Here is a 13,830-nt window from a genome sequence, read left to right on the forward strand (position 1 = left end):
TAGAAGGATACCAGTCATACTGGATTAGGACCTCACTTAAAACCTATGCAACTCTACAACCAGAGCACCAAGAAGAGCAATTACAAACCTAATACAAAATCTTGCACAGTTAAAGGCATAAACACTATAATAAACACAGGCCTTTATTTGAGAAAATTAAAAGGTTAGCGTGGCTTGATGGAGTTAATATAAGGAAAGTTATAGCTGATAAGTTATGGGACCAAGAGAACTAAGCCCTTCCAAGAGAGAACAACTTACCAAAACTCAACCCAACCAGAATGTAATTAGGTGGTTGTCACGTACAGACTTATATTCCTCTGTGGCTTTCTGTATTTTGCTGTATTAGTTTGTTTTCAACTGCTATTATTTGTGTAAAATATTAACATACTGGAGAGAAAACATCATATAGGAACCAACAGTACAATATTATCCCCTATTTAACAATGACGTATAAGCTTATTATGAATATAGTTGCAGAAATATGCATTGTAGCAGAAAGGCTGTATTAAACAGAACAGTGGTATGGTGCTATGGACTCTATAGTTGTCAGCCTAATTCTAATCTGAAGGCATCAGGAAAGGCTTTCTGGAGGAAATGACTGCAGCTAACACCTGAAAGATTTTTCAAGGTCAAACTGTTAAAAATAATAAGAGGAAAGCATTTCAAACAGAGGAAATATTTTGGGAGAAATTCCCTGAAGTAAAAAGGCAAAAAACAAATAAATCTGGGACTTCTGCAAGGAGCTAACGGAAGTTCAGTATAGTTGGAGGTGAGAGAGCAATTGGTGTGAGATGAAACTAGAGATTTAAAACATGGCCAAGCCATGCAGGGGCTATTGGCTATATGAACGATTTTTTTTTTTCTTAGTAAAAATGGAAGGGAGTGACAAGATAAAATTTGGCTACTAAATGAAGAATAAATTATTACTGGGACAAGAGTGGAAGCAAGGAGACCAGTGAGGTTATTGCAATTATTTAACAAAAAGTAGATCATGCTTGGACCCAACTAACTACAGTGGAGAAAAGAACATATGGACTCAAGAGCTTCAAGGAGGTAAAGCAAGTAACAGTGCTGGGTGTTTGCATGAGACAGGGAGAGGATGGGGAGCATGAGAAAGGGGAACATGCAGAGTAAACAATATAAGGTTAATTTTGGTCTGTTGTACCGAAAATATCAGAGATATTGTCCAGTTGCTGGTCAGATATATAAGCCTGTGTATCAGAAAACAGTATGGGCTGAGGATAAATTTGGGAGTTAATAGCACAAAGATGGTTATTAAAACCATGGAGTGAATGTAAATATTTAGAGAGTGCCTGAGAGAAAAAAAATTGAGCTTGGATGGTGTTTATTTCACAATTTTTAAAAAATATATTTTATTGATTTTTTACAGAGAGGAAGGGAGAGGCATAGAGAGTTAGAAACATCTATCAGCTGCCTCCCGCACAACTCCTACTGGGGATGTACCTGCAACTAAGGTTGACCGGAATCAAATCCGGGACCCTTTAGTCCACAGGCCAATGCTCTATCCACTGAGCCAAACTGGTTAGGGCTATTTCACAATTTTTTAAATTGAACTTATTGGGGTAACATTGGTTTGCAAAAACATACAGTTTGGAGTGTACAACTCAACAAAATATCATCTGCTCACTGCATCCACTGCCCCAAGCAAAGTCCCTTTTTTCCCATTCCCTCCCCGCACCCCCCCCCCCCCCCCCGCTCCCCGCCCCAGCCTTTGTCTGGCTTTCTGTCCTCTTGGTCAGTATAACTTAATCCCTGAGGAAACAATGGCTATGGAAATGCTGATGATGGAGCAGATGAGAGTCAGATTGTGCCCAAGGTGCCACATGGCTGTGCCTTCAGGGGTGTTTATCCACGTTGGCTGCTCACTGGTGGAGTCCCAGGAAGAACAGAAGGTAATCAGCTTTCTTCTCCTGTTCTAGCATTCAGGGTAGTTAGGATACTGAGCTGCTGCCAGTGATGTGCAGAGGGTCCAGTCCAGGATGCTGGGCTGCCGTAACTGGTGTTTCTGGATTACATGGAAGTAATAAATATTGGTGAGGTACATTGGCTCTACCATTTACTAATCATGGTGCCTTGGGCAACTTATCTGTGATTTGATTTACTTATATTTAAAATGGGCATAGTATACTAATTATAACATTGAGATATTGTGAGGATTGAATTATTTAATACATCTAAAGCACTTAGGCCAGCATGTAGTAAGCTTTAAATAAGCATAAGCTATAATTATTACTTGTCTTTAGGTTCAATGTGAGCACAGAAGTAGGGGTCAAGAAAAAAAAGATAGATAAAAAATAGAGGAGTTTAATGGCTTCCCTCTATGAGCACAGCAGGAAATAAAAAGTTAATGGGTATAATACTGAATATGCCCATGCCTTTTTATAGTTAGATAGCCATCTGCTAAATGGCTTAATGTCTCCAGTGTCAGGCACTATGCATACTCATATCGACAGTAACTTCATGAGTCAGTGAGTCAGAAACTCCCCTAAAAGTGACATTTTCTTGGCATTTTCTTTAACATCTTTATAGGTTGCCATCTAGATGGGGAAACCACAGTTCACGAATCAGTTACTCTGAGTTAGAAGTAAAACAGTGTTTAATGAGACAGAGTGTACTGGCTGGATATTGGAAGGACTTGAATCACCAATCTATGCCCTGGTTTACTCAGTAAGTCTGAAGTTGTCCTTCAGGTCAAGCATGGGTGTCATACCTGTATCATTCATTCATTCATTCATTCATTCAACAACTGTTTATTGAGAGCCTACACTGTGCTGGAGTGCCATTCTAGGACATATTATTGATCAAAACAGACAGATTCCCATTCTTATACAACCGTATTCTACATTGTAAGGAAGGCATGGAGGTGTAGATAATGCATGTAAAACAACTTGCATAGGTTTCCTGGAAACAAAATTTCCAACCTGACTGAAAATTTTTTTTACTGGTTTATCTTGACTTTATTCATACTGGTGAGCACCCCTTCTCTCTGATGCTTTCTATATTCTTAGCAATTACCACATACTTCTGATCTGTGAGTATACTGGGAACCACCTGGTCCAAACTTCTCATTTTATAGATGTGGCAATTAAGGCCCAGAAAATGAAAGGAACTTGGCTTAAGTCTTCAGAGTGGCTGCCTTTGTCAGATGTAAGATTACTTGTAACAGATCCCCCACCCCCCCTGAAAATTAGGTGAAAGGGGATAAATAAAATAGTCCACTGACTTTTTCTTCCACCCTAATGTATGATGCTCCAACTTTTGAGTCTTCCAATTGATGTTTGCTTATAGTGTATTTCTATTACACATCAGCCAGAAATGGGTTTGTCACAAGCAACAGTAAATACCAATACAACAGTGGCTTAAGTAAAATGGAAATTGATTTCTCTCTCATGTGAAATAAATATAGAGATAGGCTTCTCAGGGGGTCGTATGGTAGCTCTGCAACCTTCCTGAATCAGGTCTTTGCAGCCCACCTCTCCACCATACCTGGAGTGTGGCCCTTGTCCCCATGTCTGAGTTCGCTCATCTAGCCATCGTATCCGTATTATAGACATCAGGGTAGTGGAAAGGGAAGAGAGTGGCAAAGCATGCATGCCACTGTGTCAGCATTAGTCAGTGTGTGATCAGAAAAGCAGGTCCACTAAGAATGACGTAGAATAAGGGATTAATTTAGGAACTTGACCTTCCAAATGGTTTATGTTCTGCTATGTTGGTTCTGTGTGAAGACTGCAGGAAAGAACACCTAGTAGGAAAGGTGGACATTTTCATGGTCAGGCTTTTGTGCCTAAATTAGATGCTGTGAAGGTATTGTATAGATGTGACTGAGGTCTATAATCAGTTTAAGTAAGAAAAATTATCCTTGATAATCTGGGGATGACCGATTCAATCAGTAAAAGGCAGAACTGAGGTTCCAGGAAGATGAAGTTTCCCCTTCTGACTGCAGCTTCACCTCGTGCCTGGGCAGGTCCCACCTGCTGTTCCTGATGGCCTGCCTGACAGATTGCGGGCTTGCCTAGCCAGCTTCCAGGGTAAGCCCACTTCTTGTAATAATTACCTTTATATACTTCCTACCCGTCCTGTCTCTCTGGTGGAATCCTGACGGACACAGACAGAGAACAAGGGTACCCTAGAACCCAGGAAGACGCAGTAAAACCTGCACTAATCTCGGACCATCTCCAAACCCACAATGCCGATGATGCTGGTGACCTGTGGGCAGAGCCGGGGCCTTTGTCAGGGAGCAAATGGGCTCTTTGTCCAGGAGCGGGAGGAGCAGCAGCATCCAGCAGGAGCTGCTGCAGGCTCAGCTGCTGCCATGCTGACGAGATGAGCCAGCAGATCGTGACAAGGTGCAGAAGCGGCAACAGCACCTGACTTCACAGTGACCTTCCTGGAATAAACATGGCTGCTGCTTCACCTTCCAAACTGTCCTAGCCCAGAACCAGGCAGGGAGGGAAATTCTGAGAAACACTGTTCTAGCTTAGGTAGGTTGACACAAAATTAAACCACCACCCCCAGGTATCTTGGGCGAGGTTTCTGGGGGGCTCCCCCCTAGCCCTTTATTTTATAGCTCATTGGCACAAGTGTGCAGACCACATCGGGCTGCAAGTCTGAAAATCAGGGGTTCTCTTCTAAGGAGAGGGAGGATGGACATCGGGGTCGATGACTAATCCTTTGTGTGAGGGCACCAGTCTTATAGGCCCAGTTCCTTCCTTCTAGAGCCTAATGTTTAGGAGGGGAAATTAGACACTGTTGTACAAAGCCATGTTGACCTTTGAGTTTTCAATTAAATAGAAATATTTCCCCTTCATAGATAGTCTCGGAAAACTTCACAAAGTATTTTTATATTTAAAGCACTTTTCATATATCAAGATGTTATCCTCAGGAAAGCAATGAACCCCTAAAAGCTGGTGATTCTTTACCCTGGGTGTCAGAGTGGATCTTATAGATTAGCAGCAGGACTTTTGAGGGGATGTTTCGTTTCCCTAAAATAAGAAAATGCAGGGCAGTGACCAGGGACCTCCTGTACACGTGGACTGCCTTGGGGATCTCCTCTAGTACAAGGAAAAGGAAACCCACTCAGTTTGTTCTCTGTATCTACCAATCTGTTTCTGTTTTGTATGTTGTGTATTTTAGAGTCCATGTGTTGCTAGATTTATTGTGGTAATCACATTCTAAGGGATATAAATGTCAGATCACTATGTGGTATACCTGAATCTAATATGATATTGTATGTCAACTATATTTTAAAAACATTTTTATAAAGGAAAGAAAAGGAATCCCACTTATAAATTTACGTAGGTAGAACAGATTTTCTTTAAATGCCTCTTTGTACACAAATTCAACCAAATCAACTCCAGCTCATATTTGTGTAGTACTAATAATACTTAATGTGTTGAGCTTTAACACAGGCCAGATACTGGTCTAAGCAATTTATATAGATTATCATACTTAATTTCAGAAGAACCCCATGCAGTATCGACTGTTACTATTATTCACATTTTACAGACAAGGCGCTGATACACAAATAATTTCAACATGATCCTGTAAATAGCCAGAATGAACCCAGGACACAGGGCTCCAGAGCTTTGCACTTGCATTTCCCTGATGCATCCCTGGATCTTGGCTCATCTCAGAAACAGTATGTCCAGAACCTTGGCTGTACTAGGGCGGAAAGTGAATACAGGGGAAAAGCCTTTCAACAACAAGGACCTAAACCAAAAGGGTTTCTGCTTAGCCCATAGATAACTAGAAAGTTAAATTAATGAGAAGCCCTATTCTAGGATCATTCTGAATAAATACAGGTAAACAATAACCTCTTACTATATTAGGATCTGCTCTAAAAGAAAAACCCAGAGGCCAGAAGGTGGAGGACAGGGAAGGAGTGGCAGAGGTGGATGGATTTCGCACCCCCACCTCGGACCTGCAGGAGTGCCCTTAGTGGAGGCTTGGCTTCTTACACAGCTGTGGGCTAAGTTCTGTGAGGGCAGATGCTGTTGGTTGGTGTTTCTCTGCAGCACCCAGGGGTCCTTCAGGGGATTTGCATGGCACAGCAGCTCAAGAACTTGTTCCATCAGGAGGACTTGAAGGAAGGGGCTTGGGAGCCAGGTTTAGGACCTTCTAGACTAGTGCAGTAGGCTTCTGTAAGCCTCGGAGCAGTAGGTGGTGTTTTCTCCTGTGTCACCAGGACCCACTGGGGCCAGAAACCCTTTTTGTGACACCGTAAATAGCTGCTTTTTGATGTTGTTGTTGAGGGGTTCGGGTGGAATTTGACACGGAGACAACCCAGACGTGTGTATCATGCTGATGGGCAGCCCTTAGACCCCAGTAAGCAGGCAGTCACATGTCAGAGGGTGTGGTTTTTGCATTGCTCTTGACATGGCTTCATACCTCTTTGACCAGGGGACTGACAGGCAAAAACCCAAACAGGTTGAGTGTTGCAGAAAATGATATGCGTCTGGAGCCTGAAAATTCATGAAGGACTCTTTCTCCCCCCACCCCCCATCCCCACCCCCACCCCAGTATCTGATAACGAAAGGTCCCCAGCATGACAAATTGCCTGCCTGAAATTCACCTGTCTCAAAACCTGTTCTCTCTCTCTCTCTTTTCTCTCTCTCTCCCCTCTCTCTCCTTAGAAATGGAGTATAGGAAACAGTGAGCAGTAGCAATCAAAATCCAGAAGGCTACAGACATTTCTGCCATTCTCAGAATTTATGCACATTCCAGTTTCTGGAAGGCTCTCTGAGCCTAACCGCTCGGCGCGGCTGGTGAGTTCCCCGCAGCAGCTGGCAGCGGAGCTATAAATAGAACGGCGGGAGGGAGCTCCGCGCGGCGCTTGGGGAGCGGGGAGCGGGCGGAGATTCCCGGCTCTCCCTCCGCCCGCCTCTGGCGCGTTCAGGGCCGGGGATGCCAGTGCGGGGGGAGGCGGGCTGGTGCGAGGGCGGAATTAACCCCTGCGGTACCTCGGGGCTCCGTGGGGCTGCGGGGGAGGGCGCGATGGAACACGCTGCGCATGGAAGTGAAGACAGGTTTCTAACCTCGCACTGGGAAAACCACCGTCTGCGATTTCTGTCCCTCCCCCTCTCTTGTCTTAAGCTCTGGTTAACACCTGAAATTCAGTGTTTTCAGTGTCCTCTTCTCTCTCTCTCTCTCTCTCTCTCTCTCTCTCTCTCTCTCTCTCTCTCTCTCTCTCTCTCTCATTTGTTCCATGTCTTTTATTTGTTCCATGTCTTTTTCTTTTAAGTGGCTTAAATCCAAATCTTAAAATTACAACCATCCCCAAATTTGGTCTCGGGAATAATGTTGGCTTTCAGATTTCAGCGCGGCGTTCCCTCCCCCGTGCTGCTTTCTGCTGCTTAAGGACAGTTACTTTCCTCTGGAGGGTCGATCAAGGGGAAACGGTGCGGGTGTGTGTGTGTGTGTGTGTGTGTGTGTGTGTGTGTGTGTGTGTGTGTGAGAGAGAGAGAGAGAGAGAGAGAGAGAGAGAGAGAGAGAGAGAGAGAGATTTGGGCGCATGCACCCCCCTCGGTAGCTTCTAGGTATGCAATGCCCTGATAGCCAGGCTTGTCCCCCGCCAGCCAAGGACTGGAGAAGGAGGGAGTCCCCAATCCCGGCAGGGCATCCTGTCACCAGCTTCGGAATTCTGCACTGTCGATGCTGAAGCAGGGACAGGCAAGTAGGAGTTGGGTTCTTCAAAGGTGGATCCCAACCAACCAGCCACCAGCGGGCAGTGGGGGACGGGCTACATCGGCTAGCCCCATGTGCCCCCTGCCCGGACCCGCCCTGGGACTCCCGGAGCCAGGAGGAGGGAGGGAGGGACACGCGCTCTCCCGGGCTCAGAGCTGTCATGGAATTTGACACTGGAGAGGCAGCAGGTCCCTGGCCAGGACTCCTGATCCTTCTCAAATGGAAACAGTTTCTCCCAGTGAACCTACTGGAATTCTCAGTGGAATCTCACTTCGGTTTTGCTTCCTGGTGCATTTAACCAAGGCCGCATTTCCCACTTGGGGCCAGGAAGGCGCCAAATGGAACAGGGCTCCTGGTTGCAGAACAAGGTAAGCTCACCGCTATGGTGACATTGATATGGGGTGTGGGGTGGAGGGCACAGATTTATCGGGACCATCCTTCCCCAGGCAAGATGGTTAGGTGAAGTTTGCCTTGGGCTTCACCTTCCCTCATCTCCCTCGTTGGGCCTCTGGTCCTTTCTCCACCCCTCTTTCTGGACTATCTTTCCCCTGCCCCTATTCATACCTTAAAAAGAAAAATTTCCCTGGGTGTGTGGATAGTTGAGGGACTCCCTTATGTTCCTATTTTCAGCATTTTAATGTTCTACACTAGAGGCCAGTGCCACAGTGCGATCTGAAAATTTCCATCTCTCCCAACCCCCGCCTTTCATCCTTGCTCCCTGTCTCAGTTCTCTGTTCCCCTTTCCTTATCCAGCTTACTTATATGCCTTTGCCTTCCCGCATTCTAACTTCTCTTTCCTGTCTTTGAAAATATGAACCAGAATAAAGGGAGACAGAGGGGACAATATCGTGACTTCGTGTGTGACAGGGTTATCAGCTGCATGGATTGATGGCTTATGAATCATTCGTTCATCAGCATTGTTGAGCACCTACTCTGTGCTGTTATTTAACTTTTTCTTGTGTGGGATGATCAGATCATTCTCTTGAAAATAGACTGCCCCCCAAACTTTCCTCCAAGTGCCCCTCTACTTTTCTCTAGGCTGTGGGAATGGGAGGAGGGGCACGTAGAGTCTGTGGGAGAAGGGAAAGCTCATTCTGCCCAGGCTGGTTTGGTGCCGTGTGCTTTCAAGCCATGGAGCAGTAATAACAAAAATTGCACACTGATAATAATAACTGGCATTTATGGAGTGCTTTTTGGTATTGTTCTAAAAATTTTACAAGTATTAACTTACTTAGAATTCATAACAACCCCATGAAGTAATGAATATTATTATCTCTTATTTTACACATGGAGAAACTCAGGAACAGATGATTTTAGTAATTTGTTCATGACAACCCAGCTAGTAAGTGGGAGAGCTGAGATCGAAACTCAGATTCTAGAACACAACTCTTAACCTAATATATATCTCTGTCATCATATAGTCATCCAACCGCTCTGTGCTTGGCACTGTTTCAGGCCCTAGTGATGGAGGAGTGAATATACAACCACGATGCTTGGAGCTTATATTTTAGTTGAGGGAGACAGACAATATATTAGCAACCAAACTAGGTAATTTCAGGTAGTGGTAGATGCCACAAAGAAAACAGGGATGCGCTAGAGAGGGGTGACCTTCACCTGGTGAGTGGTCAGAGAGGTTCTCTTTGTGTTGGAAACATTCGTATTGAGACCTTGAAGCACTGAGAAGAAATACCAATAGCTGGTGAACATATAAAGTGAAAGTAATATCTTTAGTAATTATGGAAATATGAATCAAGGCCGGAATGAGATATCTTTTTACACTGATTTGTTTGGCCCAGAATTTTGAAAGCCTGATAATTTCAAGTGTTTGAAGAGGATGTGGATCCATAGGACTTTCGAAGATTGCTGGTGGGAGTATGAACTGGCACAATGATTTTAGAAAACGGTTTGGCATTATATCCTAATTTGAACATTTGTACACTTGGGATCCAATAGTTCAACTTCCTCCTAGATTTATGCCAGTAGAAATTCTTGCACATGTTCAACAGGAGACATCATATATATATTCATAACAGCCTGGTTCCCAATAATGAAAACCTGGAAAGAACTCCAGTGCCCACCACTGGTGAATAGATGAATAGTGCCCTATGCTCACATAGAGGAATATTATGTAGCAGTCAAAATGAATACACTAAGTGACATAGAATTGAATTTTAGCAATATAATGTTAAATGAAAATTGTCTAAAAGATTATATATAGCATGGTTATCTTTTATAATATTAAAAGCTAGTAAAATGCCTCCCCCCAGTTATGTAGGAACACATATAGATATAATAGCATTATATAAATGTAAAATCAAGAGAATGAGAAGATTTGTACTTATGGTTAGTTACCTTAAATAGGGAGAAGCAGGGGACCTATGGTTAGAGGCAAGTCATTGGCAAAGTCTCAGCTGTGTTTTGGCTGGTAGGGCCAGGTATGCTTGTTACATTAAAAATAATAGCTAAACAATGAAATATGACAGTGCATCCATGGACTAAAATATGAGAATATATGATGAACTAAATATTAACACATTGTTTGCAGGTAGTTTTTATCCCGCACTAACAGGTGGCGCGGGCCATTTTTGCTAATTTTTTGTGCAAATGGCAACGTTCATTAAAATTACGATAACTTTAGTTTACGTATTTATAGGTTACCCGCATTCTACCGCTAGTCTATAAAAAACGTATTAATACGTGTCCCGCGCTCTACTATACTGGTAGAACGTATAAATACGTAAAACGTGTAAACACGTTTCCCGCATACAATGTGTTAAGACTAACCCTGTTATACATACTGTGATTAAAACTGGAAGGTAAGAAAGAAGACACCTCAGTCAGAGGGAAGGGAGCTTGAAGTTTTATATTTTTAAGGAAGAGAAAGGTGGTCAGAGTAAGGGTGAACCAGCAGGTCAGAGAGGTAAACTGGGACCAGATCAGTCAGGGCTTGGAAGTCAAAGTAAGAACCAAGAGTTTTAAGCAGGGAAGTAAAGATTGGGTTTAAGAATTTAAAGGGCCACAGTGGATGCGATGTGGGGAATAGACTATGGGAGGGGCACTTACAAGGCTACTGCAGTAGTAGAAGGAAAATGGCAGCACGAGTGCGACTGTGTTTCTGCAGGTTATTTACTGCACAGGGCACCAGCCTGGAGGTCAAGTGGAAGTTGAAATCCAGCCCATGCTCTGCTTATCAGCAAACATCCTGATTCTGGCAGTGAAGATCTGCAGGAAGGGCACCTTTTCTCAAATACGCATAAAGGGCTCTGTAGGCCTGCAGCAGCCCATGATGGATCAGGGCGGTGAGAATGGACTTGCAGAGATGTGGATGGACATGTTTTGGAGGTAGAATGCACAGGACTCATTGATGGATTATAAATCAGGGCGGTAGGGAAAGAGAGGAATCAAAGGTGACTTCTGGAGTTTTGTTTGACTCTGAGAATATTGAGGCTGTTACAGAGAAGAGGAAGAACAGGAAGGGAAGAAAATCATAACTTAGATATATTAATTTTGAAATGCCCTTAGACAGCCAAGTAAACGTGTCTGGTAGGGAGCAGGATGTGAGCCTGAAGCTTGAGGGAGAATTTGGGTCAAGAGACATAAATGTGGGAACTCTAAGACTGTGTGGAGATGGTACAGTTCAAGTTCCTTCACTTAGTTGTCATTGTCAGACTGTGAATTCCTTTGGAACAGAAACATTTTATTTGTCTTTTTTGTTCCCAGCAGAGTTTAAACTAGAATAGTTTATCAATAAATACTGGTGAGTAGATGACAGAAGATTACATAAACAATATAGACGTGAAGAAATAGAGGGGAGCATGGAGGAGGTGTCCTCAGTGTCTGGGTCCTGCTAGTGTCCACAGGTGCATCTATGAAGTTTCCAATCCCTTCTGAGGCCAAAGCAAGTCTAATGGTGGTGCCAGCCCATTTGGAGGATGTGACCAGGGATGTTGGGGCCAGTGTCACAGGTGAACATCCAGAGCTATTCAGAGAAACAAAGACTAGAGGGTGAAGACAGGAGAGTGGCCAGGAGAGTCCTGGGGGCCAGAGAAGGAAGATGAAGGAGTACTGAGCTAGATCAGCAAGTCACTCAAGAATGTGGCCGGCTTTGTAGGTGCTGGGATAGAGTGAAATCAGAAAGAAGCTAGAGGACCAAGGGGCTGAATGAAAGGATCCAAGGCAGTCGGTACACATGGTTTGGTTTAAAGGGAGTGAATTGCAAGCCTATTTGATCATCTCCAGGTAACTAGCTTGGAACCTACCATCCCCATCCCCACAGACCTCAGGCTGTATTGTCTGTTGTGACATCTCATTTAGGAAATGGCTGATCCTTTCCTATGCTAGGAATCCCATCTCACCACTCTCCTAGGGCGACTCTGCAGCACCTGCCTGCATAATACTCTCCTGGTGTCTGGCCTGAGGGGCTGGCCTTGCCCTCCTATAAATGGCACCACATTTCATCACCCTGCTGATGTCTAGTTCCCTAGACACCACCCTCTGATTGCAGTTCATTTTTTAACCTGTCTGTCTCCTTTCCTCAAATGGCAGCACCTTGGCTCATCACTGGTGTATCTCTAGAGCCAGCACAGTGACTCGCTTAAGGTCTGTGTGCAGGAATTGGGAAAGGAAGAGGGGGGAAAAAGAATTCTCCTTTTTTCACTTGGCCTTAAGATGACCTACATTCTGCATGGTAAACACACAAGGACCTCTTATTTCTCAGAAAGCTGGGTAAAATATTGGGTAAGAATGTAGGCTCTGGAATAAAAGAGACCTAGAGTTCAATTTTAGCTCTACCACATCCAGCTTGATGATTTTACCTAACCTCTCTCAGATACTCAATTTCGTCATCTGTCAATGTGGAATGTCACAAAACCTGCTTATGTTGTTGTCTATAAAAATAAAAGCGTAATATGCTAATTAGACCGGAAGTCCTTCCTTCTGGACAAAGCTGCGGCAGGCAGGGACCAAGGCAGAGGCGGCCACCATGGCCGCTGTGGTGCCGGGGGGTGAGAGGGGGGTAGGGGGGGCACAAGGTCCTTGCATGAATTTTGTGCATCAGGCCACTAGTATGTTTTAAATAAAATAATGTGTAGCTTAGCATAGTACCCTGCTTATGATAAGAACACAGTTAAGTTTAGCTGTTCTTAATTTCCAAGGCATTTAATAGTCAATTCCTCCTTTCTTGACTGGCTTCAAGTAATGCTTCTAATTCTGAGAATTTGGGCTCCTTATCCAGAGGAGCCAGTGCTCTGGCAGGAGGTAGGAGCCTCTTTGGCAGACGGGGAGCTGTTACTGGGCACATGGGCAACTGCTGTTTCGTTTCTCACATCACTCCACATCGTATTCCTGTCTGAATAACAGTGAGGATTCAGAATTTATTTGTTCAACATTCCATAAACAGTGACTGAATGTCTTACTATGTAAACAGAGGCACAGTGATGACTAAGACTTGGTCCCTGCTTTCAATGAAATCATAGTCTAGTGGGGGAAACAGATAAATAAGCAGACAATTACAATATACCTATTAGTGGGATCACCTCTGCTGCAGACCCTGAGCCCAAGGCCCTCCCCACCCAGTGAACATAGTAATAGTTATGCCCCTTGTGTTTGCACATACATTTACAATATATTAATCATGTTCATTTCAAGTCATTTCATGTGGTTTTCATAATAGCTTTATGAAGAAGGTAGTGATTACTTCTCTTGTTTTATGAATTAAATCTAAGATTCCATTGAACAGATGCTTTTAAACAAGGCAAACTGCCTTAAGCAGGACACTGCCAGGATCTGTCTTCCAGCCTCTTCCATTGTCCCTCCATTGTTATTTTTTTAAATTTATTTTGAGAATATGTTTTTTTAAACTTTATTTTTGAAAGTATTACGTATGTCCCTCTTTCCCCATATTGACCTCACCCAGCCTGTCCTCACCCCCACTCCAGGTCTTCACACCCTGTTGTCTGTGTCCATGGGTTATGCATATATGCATACGAATTCATTGGTTGATCTCTTCCCTGCCTTCCCTCTGAGGTTTGACAAAGGAGTCAAGAGCATACAATGGAGTCAAGACAGTCTTTTCAATAAGTGGTGCTGGGAAAATTGGACAGATACTTGCAAAAAAAAAAAAAATGA

At 43.8% G+C, this 13,830-nt stretch overlaps 1 protein-coding gene across 2 annotated transcripts in view; it reads left to right on the plus strand.

Annotated features, from left to right (window-relative positions):
• The first annotated feature begins 7,851 nt into the window (after window positions 1–7,851).
• Window positions 7,852–13,830, plus strand: part of KCNN2 (potassium calcium-activated channel subfamily N member 2) — a 362,515-nt gene continuing 356,536 nt past the window's right edge. For both annotated transcript variants that reach the window (XM_036310432.1, XM_036310433.1), the window contains exon 1: window positions 7,852–8,072. The gene's annotated coding sequence lies outside the window, so the exon portion shown is untranslated. The remainder of the gene's footprint in view (window positions 8,073–13,830) is intronic.

The sequence above is a fragment of the Myotis myotis genome, unplaced genomic scaffold, assembly GCF_014108235.1.
Source record: "Myotis myotis isolate mMyoMyo1 unplaced genomic scaffold, mMyoMyo1.p scaffold_m19_p_5, whole genome shotgun sequence".
Classification (NCBI taxonomy): Eukaryota; Metazoa; Chordata; class Mammalia; order Chiroptera; family Vespertilionidae; genus Myotis; species Myotis myotis.